The following is an 11,109-nucleotide window of genomic DNA, read 5'->3' as shown; positions in this document are numbered from 1 at the left end:
ATATAGCTGGTGGTTCCGACATGTCAGCGGGGCGGGACGTTTTTTCACGAAATACAGAGACCCTTCCGGTGGGTCCCAGCTGTCAGGTGGAGGAATCATTATTTTGCACGTAATAAGGAGGCATTTCCTTGTGTGCGGCTATGGACCCAGCTGTCAGCCTCTCCATATACAGTCCACGTCCGATGGATGTCGTTCGTTGACCACATTGACCAGGCCATGCTGAGAGCACCATGGCGGTGGACGACGGTGAGGCCTAGGAAGGGAACGACACGGATCCAGGGAAGACTCGGCAATGGTTACCCACGCGGTGGGGAGTACGAGGGTTTACTGTTCCGGCTGCTGTCGCCGGAAAATAACAGGAGGTGTGGGTGAGTAGAGGAATGGCCTGGCCAGCTATGAAGTAGGGTGGAGCGGTGCGGCCTATGCGGCAGCACAGCCGGCCATGGGAGGCGGGAGCAGGCAGTCCCACCGGAGCTGGTTTGGGCGGCTGGAGCAAGAAGATCAGATATTGAAGAACCAGCACGGCCGTTGGAATAACATCCAACGGTTACTACTGCTAGACTCATTTGTGGACTAAGTTGACAAAGCCAAAGTACACGTCAACCTAGTAGACCCACATGTCAGCCTCCAAATTTGTCCCAAACAGCATACAACCCGAAATTTCTAGTCAGATTTAAATTAATTTTAAATCTAAATATACCTTAATTTAAATTCGATGAAATTTTACCCGCACAAAAACAATGAAATTTAAAATATGAAAATCTGAAAGAAAACAATATTTTGGAACTAATTGCCTGTTTGCTGTATTTTTTCATTTTACAGCCCATTTATTATTACTTATAGCCCATTTCTTATTACTTATAGCCAATTTTCTGGGCAAAATGCATCCCTCCTCGTCTTGAAAGATTTCCGGCCCAGCAGGGCGTAGAAAAGCAAGTATGCCTATGTTGGTTATTCTGCAAAAAACAAAATAGATGGCTAGCCATTTTCAGAAAGGAAAAAAACAAAATTACTGTGCGCGTCGCTGGGTCCCTAGTGTCATCCTCACCAGGTACAGTCATCTCCTTATTCCTCTCGGTTGTTGACCATGTTGACAACACCGGAGGGCGGCGCCGCGGCGAGCGAACCATGGCAGAGGACGACGGTGAGGCCTCGGACGGGAACGAACAGGAGCTGGGGAAGATCACAGCCAACCGTGGGAGGCGGGAGCAGGCGGTCCCATCGGCGCTGGTTTGGCTTTGGCGGCTCAAGGAAGAAGAGACTGAAGAAATGCGACAGACGTTGAATGTCAATCCAATGGTCAAGGTTGGAACAATCGTTTGTTGACTAAGCGGACACCAAGTAGCATACTTTTTTATATATAGGAAGAAATCTGCAAGGAAAATGCGTTCGTCTGCCGTCCTCTTCACAGGGAACGTTCACCATATAAGTGACTAGAACCCTTGGTTTTCAACCGAGAGGTCTTGGGTTCGAGCCCCAGGAACTCTCAATTTTGTCCTCCTTCCTTCCTCGCAAAAAAAGGGAAAGAAAATCAAAGACTTGGGAAGGCGTACAGAACAAGCTAGTGTACCAGTAAAGAGACGTTGCCGAGTTTTAGAAAAAAAAGAGACGTGCTCTTGTAGCTGGTTCGAATCCAAACCTAGACTATGACTATATATGGTGCTATGCTACTCTGCAATTAATGAAACTGACATATCCAATGTTCGCTTCTCCTCTTCTCTACTTACTCTACCTAGCATCAGAAGCTCTGGCCGCAGCAACCATGTCCGCTGGCTGCTCGTCCACCTGCTCTTCAGTAGGCAACAACCAGATATGCACCAAGTCGCCACCCGTACCATTGCATGTGGATCTCATCACACCCCCGCCGGCACGCGCACCGCAGCCGATTGCTCATCGCAACCCGCTGCCGTTCGTGTGGTGCCACTGCTGCAAATCACGCAGAGTCATCCGTTGCATCTCAACCACAATCCACAACCATGGCCGAGTCTTCTACAAATGCCCGAATCATGGGGTAATAATATGTTTAAGTGTTGTTCTGCTGCTTTCAGTTGCTGATTTTTTTAATAGTTTGGTTGATGATCTTCCAATTTGATTCGTGCAGAAAAGGGAAGATTCGTGTGATTTGTATTTCTAGGAAGTTGCTGATGTGGGGGAATGCAACTATGCTGATTATTTGTTTAGCCGAGGAATCCCAATACCAGCAAGTTGGGGTGTTGGACAAGTAACTGAAGGAACGACAGAAGAGGAAGATGCAGAGCAGAATGTTAAAGATACAGTTCCTCCGATCATGGCCAAGCAACCACTGCTGAACAACCTTGACAACAATGAGGAGATGAAAGAGCTTGTGAAGATAATGGGCAAAATCAATGTGCTCTGTAGGATGATTGTCTCTTTATTTGCAGTGTATGTAGCACTCGTGATGTATTCAGTGGCTATGACATGAGCACTTTGCTGAAACTAGTAACGAATGAAACATGTGTAGCAGGCTGGGCATAGTGTTGTGAACATCTAATGATTTCTATTAATGGAAATCAGGGGGTATCCCCTTTTGATCATAAATAAATAAATAGCATAGGCCCTGTCGGGTCAGCTTTGTTCTCATTCGAAGACGTCGAGCAAATTGCAGTCCAACAACAAACTATGTCATCAAATTCAAGTTTCACAGCCAAATATGAGTACAACTAAACAACGATGTCATCATGTTTTAGTTGTCATACAATCACCAAACACAAATCAGCATACATAACAAGTGATGTTCTCACAGCAAAATACTAAACAACATGTTCATCCAGTTTCAGTTATCATAGCAAACACAATTTCACGTAGTAGATAAAAAAATGTCTTATGACAGGAAAATACGACAAAAGCAATGTAATCATCATCCGAAGCAGCAGCGTCAACATCCGCGCCATGTGTATTAGTCTGAATCGCAATTCCCCATGGTGTCATCTTCTTCTTCGTCCTCAACGTCCTCGAATGTTGGCTTCTTCTTGATCAACTCTTGTATGTCCACAACATGACAGGCAATCTTTTCGCCGACGTCATTGACGTGATGGTTCTCAAAGATATTAGGAACATCTGTGTTATCTTGTACATCAGGAGCAGTGTAAGCATCATCTTGTTGTGCAACTTCATTAAACGAATTCCTCTGCTCAAACCTTTGCAATACTCTCGAGTCATCGCTACGTGCAAATGTGTCTTCCAAGAAAAATATCTGTGTTGCTTGATTTGCCAAAATAAAAGGCTTGTTGGTCTGGTACGCCGCCTTGACATTGATGGATTTGAAATAATCATCAGCTCTAGGTTTTGCGATCCTGGAAAAAAGGTTATACCAACGACAACACAACAGAACCAGACACCGATGATCCTCGAAACTGGGATATACTGCAACTGAACAATGTCTGTTATGTTAGCATACATTTCACTTGTCTCTTTGTCATACGTATCCGTGCTCATGATGGCATTGTTTTGTGTCTTCCTGCCTTCGTCTTGTGCAAGGGTGTTGTAGCACACATCTCCAACAACGCAAGATTAATAATGTCTTACCCAAGTATCAGGACCCATTGCTAGTGAGTAAAGGGCATCATCAACTGCCTGCCCATCCTCCCACATCTTCTTAACCTATGGTTAGAAAATAGACAAGCTGATCATCTTATGTACTCAATATATTAAAAAAAACTGACAGTGCAATTCAAAAGCTTACATGGTTCTTGAACCATTTCACAAATCCTGCCATAACCAGTTTGTCAATGTTTCTTGGATTTTGCGGCAGTAACTCCTTTTTGTAGATGTTGCACAACATAGTGATCACGTCAAACATCTAAATATATAAGAATGTGCTGTAAGTTTAGTAGATTACGATGTATAAGATGCAGTACTACATTTACTTGATATAAGGTAGTATCTCAAGACAGTTATTCAACACATACCAAACCATTTTGTCCAAATCTTTAGGTTTGTCCTCTTGTCGACTCTTCCCTGTAAATCGAACAGAATGATCGAAAACATTGAGCCTGGGATTGTCTTCACCCACCTCTTTGCTAAGCTGATCAGCTGTTTCAATGTATTTTGAGCAGAATCTCAACGCTTCTGTAGCAATTTAGGCCTCTGTAATGGAACCCTCGGGTCTAGCTCTGTTCCTAACATAGCCCTTGAAAGTGCCTAGCCGCCTTTCAATAGGGTACATCCAGCCATACTGTACTGGACCTATAAGTAGTGCCTCATCAGGTAGATGAACAACCAAATGCACCATCACATCAAAGAAGGCTGGATGATATATCTTCTCAAGGTCGCATAGGATAGTTGGTATCTTGTCTCTAAGACGCTCCAAAGCATCTATCCTGATATTTCTACTGCAGAGTTCCCTGAAGAATTGTCCCAACTCTGCAACTGCTCTGTATAAGTCAGGGCGGCCCAATCCTCTAAGGATAACAGGTAAAACCCTTTGAAGTAGGACGTGGCAGTCATGAGTTTTCAACCCTTGTACCTTGTTTCCATCTGCACTGACTCTCGTTTCAAGGTTGGAAGCAAATCCATGTGGGAATCTCACACGTGACAGGACCTCGCAGAATTCTTTTCTTTTTACCTTATTCAAGACGTACACAACTGGTGCCATATCCCGTGGTTTACCTTCATCTTGCACCTGTAAATCCTTTTTGATACCCAGGTATGTCAAATCAATCCTAGATTTTAAGGTATCTTTTGTCTTGCCTTCAATATTAAGAAGTGTACCGATAATATTATGTCGCAGATCCAAATCTTTCCAATACTCCAAGTCCCACAAAGTGGACCTACGGGTAAACAATAATCTTTCTTCTGCCCTGCCACGCTTCCTTTTTCCTGCTACCATTACCAGGATGGTTTCCTGGTGTAATATGCCTGACCTTCTCTAATTCCACTTGCAACTCATCGGCGGTGAGCCTCTTTGGCGCATCACGGTTTTCATGCTTTGCATTGAACACATGTCTTTGGTATTTTCTAGGATGCGGCTTGTCCTTGGCAAGGAAACGGCAGTGTCCAATGTAACAAATCTTGCTAAGTATTGCGTATGACAACAGATTCCTATCAGAGCGAACACATGCATTGTAACCATGTGTCATTTGCCCTGACATAGTGCCCAAAGTCGGATAAACATTGACGCACCAAATTATAACAGCACGCAGAAAGAAATCAGTTGGTGGGCTGCTATATAGGTCTCGAGTGAGAACACCCCTCCATAGCTGTTGAAGTTCCTCCACAAGAGGCTCCATGAACAAATCAAAATCCTTTCCAGGACTTTTTGGACCTGGGATGAGCAAGGCCATCATGTAGTTTGATTCTTTGGTGCAGACATTTGGAGGCATGTTGTAAGGGATAACAAGCACTGGCCACATGCTATATGTGGCGCTCTAGTGGCCAAATGGGTTAAATCCATCTGAAGCTAAGCCAAGTCTAATGTTTCTCGGGTCAGCAGCAAACTTTTTGTGTTTATCATTGAAGCTTTTCCACTCACTACCATGAGATGGATGGCTCATTACATTCTGATCTCTGTACTCCTAGTTCCTAGAATGCCATAGTACATCCTCTCTTGTTTCAGAATCATGAAACAACCTCTACAATCTTGGTGTAATTGGAAAATGTCTCAGAACATTATGAGGAATCCTCTTCACAGCATCGCCATCTTTCCATCTTGATGATTTGCATTTCGGGCATTCACTTAAGTTGGCATAATCCTTTCGGAACAGAACACAATTATTCTTACAAACATGGATCATATCATATCCAATCCAACTGCACGAAGGAAATTCTTCATTTTACTGTAGGTGTGTGGCAGCTCAGACGCATATGGGAAAGATTTGCGAAAAGTAGCCAACATCGCATCGAATGATTTGTTGGTCATTCGCTCAGATGTCTTCACCTGAAGAAAAGTGACCATAGCTGAGAATACTGACAACTTATTTCCTGGGGTGACAGCCGCGTTGCATTCTTCCAACATGCGGGCCCACCGTTTTTCTTCTGCATGTGAAAGTTCACGGAATGCACGAGCATTTCGTAGCATTGTTTCAATGTTGGTCAAACTCACTGGCTCCACCACCACCACCTCCTCCTCCTCTTCCACCTGAGCATCAGGCAGATCAAGATGGTGATCTGCTGCTTCCACGTAGTCAATAACATTGACGTTCACAGCTTCACCATGATGAACCCACCTAGTATATGTGACCGACATCCCATACAAGTGTAGATGATTTTGCACAGTTGACTGGGGTCTTGTAACTGAATTCATACAACTACTACACGGGCAGAGCACATCTGATTTCGGACCACCATACTCAGCTCTGATAAAGTTCATGAAGTTTTCAACCCCCTCGACATATGGAGCGGAGAATCTTTGAGCAGAAGTTATCCAAGTCATGTCCATCTGTTAGACATACAAATTAGTCCTTCTACTAGATATTATAGGAAAAACATATATGCTTTTTTATGAAGTCCAGAAAAAAATACCTAGGTCGATGTCTAAATCTATGGCAAGATATTTGGACGAGCAGATCTAAGTAATGAAATATATGTAAAGCTAATTCAGCAAACAAATTTGAGTGCTAAATTATGGCAGGCTGTTTCAGCAGTCAATGAGGCCGAGCACACAGCCATCAAACTATCGAAGGCCATCGCAGCAACAAAGATCGAGTATAAAACGGTGTAGAGCTACTAGACCATGGCAATCTACGTCACAGTAAATATATGGCAGGATATTTTAGCAACTAATCATCCTTAGCATGCCATCTCAGCTAAGCAGATTGAGTGCAGAACAGGCCAAGGAAGCTTCTTAAGCAAAGCATATTGACAGTAAACTACTTCGACAAACAGTGAGATTAACAGCGTCTATCAGCTAACATTCAGCGCTACACCGACATGAACGGGGCCTTAGTCTAGAATGCCCGTACCATGGGAGAAGCTGACCTCCATGCGTATACACACGAATGTCGCCAGCGGTGGCGGCGCTGACCGCCGTGGGTTTGGGGAATATTATTAGCTAGTTGGCCGAAGGGCGGTTGAATCGGATTTGGGGGAAATTTTTGTGTGTGTGTAGGGGGGGGGGGAGGATTTTCGCGCGGTGGGCGGGGGGAGTTTTGCGCATGGTCGGTTTCTCCAAGTGCAGTCCCACGTGTCAGTGAAGAGGCAAGCCGAAGCGCGTTCCATTTGCGTGAGCCGTGTGCGGGACCGAACATGTGTGGGGTGCAATGCGACCGCGACAGGAGTGCTGTGAGTGTACCGCCTTTTTTCCTTTTAAACTAGGTGCTTCGCCCCCTCAAAAAAATTTGTTGCTTCGTGCGATCCATTGATACTACTACTAGTAATCTGGTAATACCGACTAAAACTGCGCGGCCGAGTCTTTTCCCGCGTGATATGCTGGGAGGTTGGCTTAGTTGGGTTTTTTAGGACGAGTAATGCTACACCTACGTAATCCCAGTTACGTAATTAACATAATGTGAAAAGTGTGAGCTGTTGATTGTAGATTGGGGGGAGGGAGGGGCCCACCACCATGAAAATCAGGGGAGGAGAGAGAGAGGCAATTTACGTTAACCCTTTCATAGGTTCCTGTAGATGTAGAAAGATGTTAAATGCGTGAATGTGTAGTGGACATACTATTGGAGTGCCTAAGATAAATTGTGTATGTATAGACCCTATGTGTTTATTTTACTTCACATGTTAGATTTGTCTCGGTTCAATAAAAAGCAGAGTTGGTGATGATGGTGTGCCTGTCATCCTGCAATATAGGCCGTCCGATCTATATCTAACGGATAGGAAGGAAACTATGACAATTTACCCGCACTCCTCTCCACATTTGCAGATAAAGCTTTTCCCTCGTTCATCCTTTTCTCCCACAAGATCTTGATCTTCCATGAAACGCACGGGCATCTTGCTAGTACATCTACAATATGTATATTATTGTGAAAGTTCATATACACCGGCCGAGATTAATGCAAACACGGCATATTTTCATTACATTTTGAACTTTTATAGGATAGAAAAATAAAAGAAGCCGACCCTAATGTCACATCCCTAGCTTCTGGTAATGCTCTAGGCTAGCTTCATGTGTGCATCATGTTTAAATTCTGGAATTTGAACTGAGGAATTTTGGAAGCCTTAAAAACCTTAAATAAAAGAGGGGCAAAAACCCTAGAAATCTCATTCATTGCTCCAAAATGCTCTTCTTAAATGTTTGATAATTTTTGGTAAGGGTTCTGGTCCCAACCAAAATATTGAACATTTTTAAGGAATTATTTTTGGGACTTTGGATTTAATTCATTAGCTATTTGAATTTGAATTATATTCATATAATTAGAATATAATTTCAAATACCCCTGAAATATTTTATAAGCTTTTGGAAAAGTCCATCTAGCAATATAAAATATTCAGAGGAGTTTTTGGCATTGTTTGAATTATTTTAAATTCAAAACAGTGGCAAAATAAATTAAATAAAAATAAAACAGAACAGAAATAAAAAAAGAACAGAAGCCTACCTAGGCCACTTACCTGGCGCCACTTACCTGGCCCAGCTCCATCTGGCCGGCCCAGCCCACCTCCTCCCCCTTGTCCTCTTCCTCCTCTGCCAGGAGGACGAACAGAGGCGAGGCGTGGCGCGCGCCGACACTGCCTCGGCCACCTCCTGCTTCCCCCTGGCCACCTCCTGCTTCCTCTCGTCGCCTGGACCCCGTCCGCAACGCCACGCACCCCCCAGGCCTCTCACTCTCTCCCCGAGCTCCTCTCCTCCTCTGGCTCTCTCGCGCGCAGCCACCGGACACACCCGCCGCCGCCGACGAGCTCCCTCGTGGCCACCGGCCACCCCTAGCCTCGCCGATGCGCTCAAAGGCTCCGCCTCGACCCCTCCTTCCTCCCCACGGCCCTCCGGAAGCCCTGCAACGCCGCCACCATCGCCGTTCCGTCGCCAGCCACCGAAGCTCACCGCCGTCGATTCGTGACGTCTGGCGCGTCCCCGAGCCCACTTAGCGTCTCGTCCGACTCCCCGTGAGCTCCTCTTCTCTTCCCCTCACTCCCCGCACCTGATTTCGCCCCCTAGCTCCTTCTTCCACCACGGCCGAAGCTCGCCGCCGCCGTGCCTCGTCGCCGTCTTGGCCAGAGCCACTGGAGCTCCCACCTGAGTGCACCATCGTGCTCAGAACGTCTCCACGAGCCCGTTGCCTGCCGCAGCTCGCCCTCTCGTACCCCCTAGTGGTCGCCCGTGTCTCACCCGAGCTCCGGCGGCCGCAACCGAGCTCGCCGCCGTCGACTCCGGCCACCCCAGGCCCGGAGACCACGACCATCCGACGCGCCATCGCGCCAGCTCTCCGTAGAGCCAAAGGGCGCACCGAACGGTGCAGTATAGACGAAACCCGAGCCACCCCGGTGCGTCTCCGCCGCGTTTTGGGTCGTCGCCGGCGAAACTCCGGCGACTGCCGACGTGGCACGCCTAATTAGCACTAATGACGCCCTAACCAACCCCCTAGGCCACTGACTGTGGGCCCCACCCCTGGTCAAACCTCAGTTAGTGCTGGGTTTGACCGGGATTAGCTCCTGTGTCACTGACGTGTGGCCACCACACGTCAGGTTTGACCTGGGGCGCCCGGTTGACCCTGCTGACGTCACTGTGACGTGGTGCTGACGCCATAATTCATTTCTGGATTTATTATTATTCAGAAAATTCCAGAAATTTGTATAAACTTCAAAAATTCATAGTAATTCAACCGTAACTCCAAATTAAATAATTTATATATGAAAAATTATCAGAAAAATTCAAGGAATCCATCTGTACCATTTTCATGCATGTTAGAACAACTTATAGCTGCTGTTTAGCACAAATCAGTTAAATGGCATTTGAATAATCACATATGGAGTTTGAATTTGAATCTTGTATTCAAACCAACTTCATTTAATCTGTTGCTAGTTGCATTAGCCCAAAACACATTCATATTGCCATGTCATAGCATGCATCATATTGTGCATTGCATTGATTGTGTTCTTTTTTGTTTGCCGGTATTTGTCCCCTCTCGATAGACGTGATACCGATGATTTGATCGTTGACACTGATGAAGACTCAATGTTATCTTCAGAAGTGCCAGGCAAGCAAACCCCCTTGTTCATTCCGATACAATCCTACTCTCTTGCCCCTGCTCTCTTTTAATGCATTAGGACAACACCGATTCATCTGTTACTTGCTGCGGTAGCTGAACCCCTTTATCCTCTGCATGACCTGTCATTACCACAGTAAATAGATGAAACCCACTAGCATGAGTAGGAGTTGTTTGAGCCCTGTTGTGCCTACTCATTCATGCTTATTGTCATGCCTGCTACTGCTTAGAGTTGTGTCAGGTCTGATTCATCCGGGATGAATCAGAGGTGTGTGAACATGTCCTACTGTGTGTGAGCTAAGTGTGTGAACACGATTTGGTAAAAGGTGTCGGTGAGAGGCCATGTAGGAGTACATGGTGGGTTGTCTCATTGAAGCCATCCTCAGGAACTGAGTTCTGTGTTTGTGATCCATGATTCAGCTACTACCATACATTGGGCCCTGAAATATGACCCCGCTCGACTTCTTATTCACCCTAGTCCTCTGTCCAGGAGTTGCAAGTAGTTTCTGGTGTTTGTAGTATGCTGGAGGCCGTGGACAGCGCTGACCGTAGGGGTGGGCTGTGATGCGGTAGGCACGTGGCCGGGTATACCGGGCGCCCGTTTGGTGTCACGGAACCCTGTTCACATCGTTTGGGGCTGTGAGCGAAACTCCGGCCGGATCTCCTCATGGATGGAACCCGAATAGGCGATAAACCTGGACTAGAGACTTGAGTGTTTAGGTAGGTCGTGGTCTACACCCACGTCGGCTTTCGCTTGAAGTCTGCCGAGCACATGTCGTGTGCAGACGCTAAGTGGTGGAAACATGTATGAAGAAGTACACCCCTGCAGGGTTAATATCATCTATTCGAATAGCCGTGTCCGCGGTAAAGGACTTCTGGGTTGCTTATATCAGTTCATAGACAAGTGAAAGTGGATACTCTAAAATACGCAAGATAAGCGTGAGTGCTATGGATGGCGTTCTCGTAGGGAGACGGGAGCGGATCCATAGTGGTGTATTGATTG

Source organism: Triticum aestivum, chromosome 5B, assembly GCF_018294505.1.
Source record: "Triticum aestivum cultivar Chinese Spring chromosome 5B, IWGSC CS RefSeq v2.1, whole genome shotgun sequence".
Taxonomy (NCBI): Eukaryota; Viridiplantae; Streptophyta; class Magnoliopsida; order Poales; family Poaceae; genus Triticum; species Triticum aestivum.
This window is presented reverse-complemented; position numbering follows the sequence as displayed.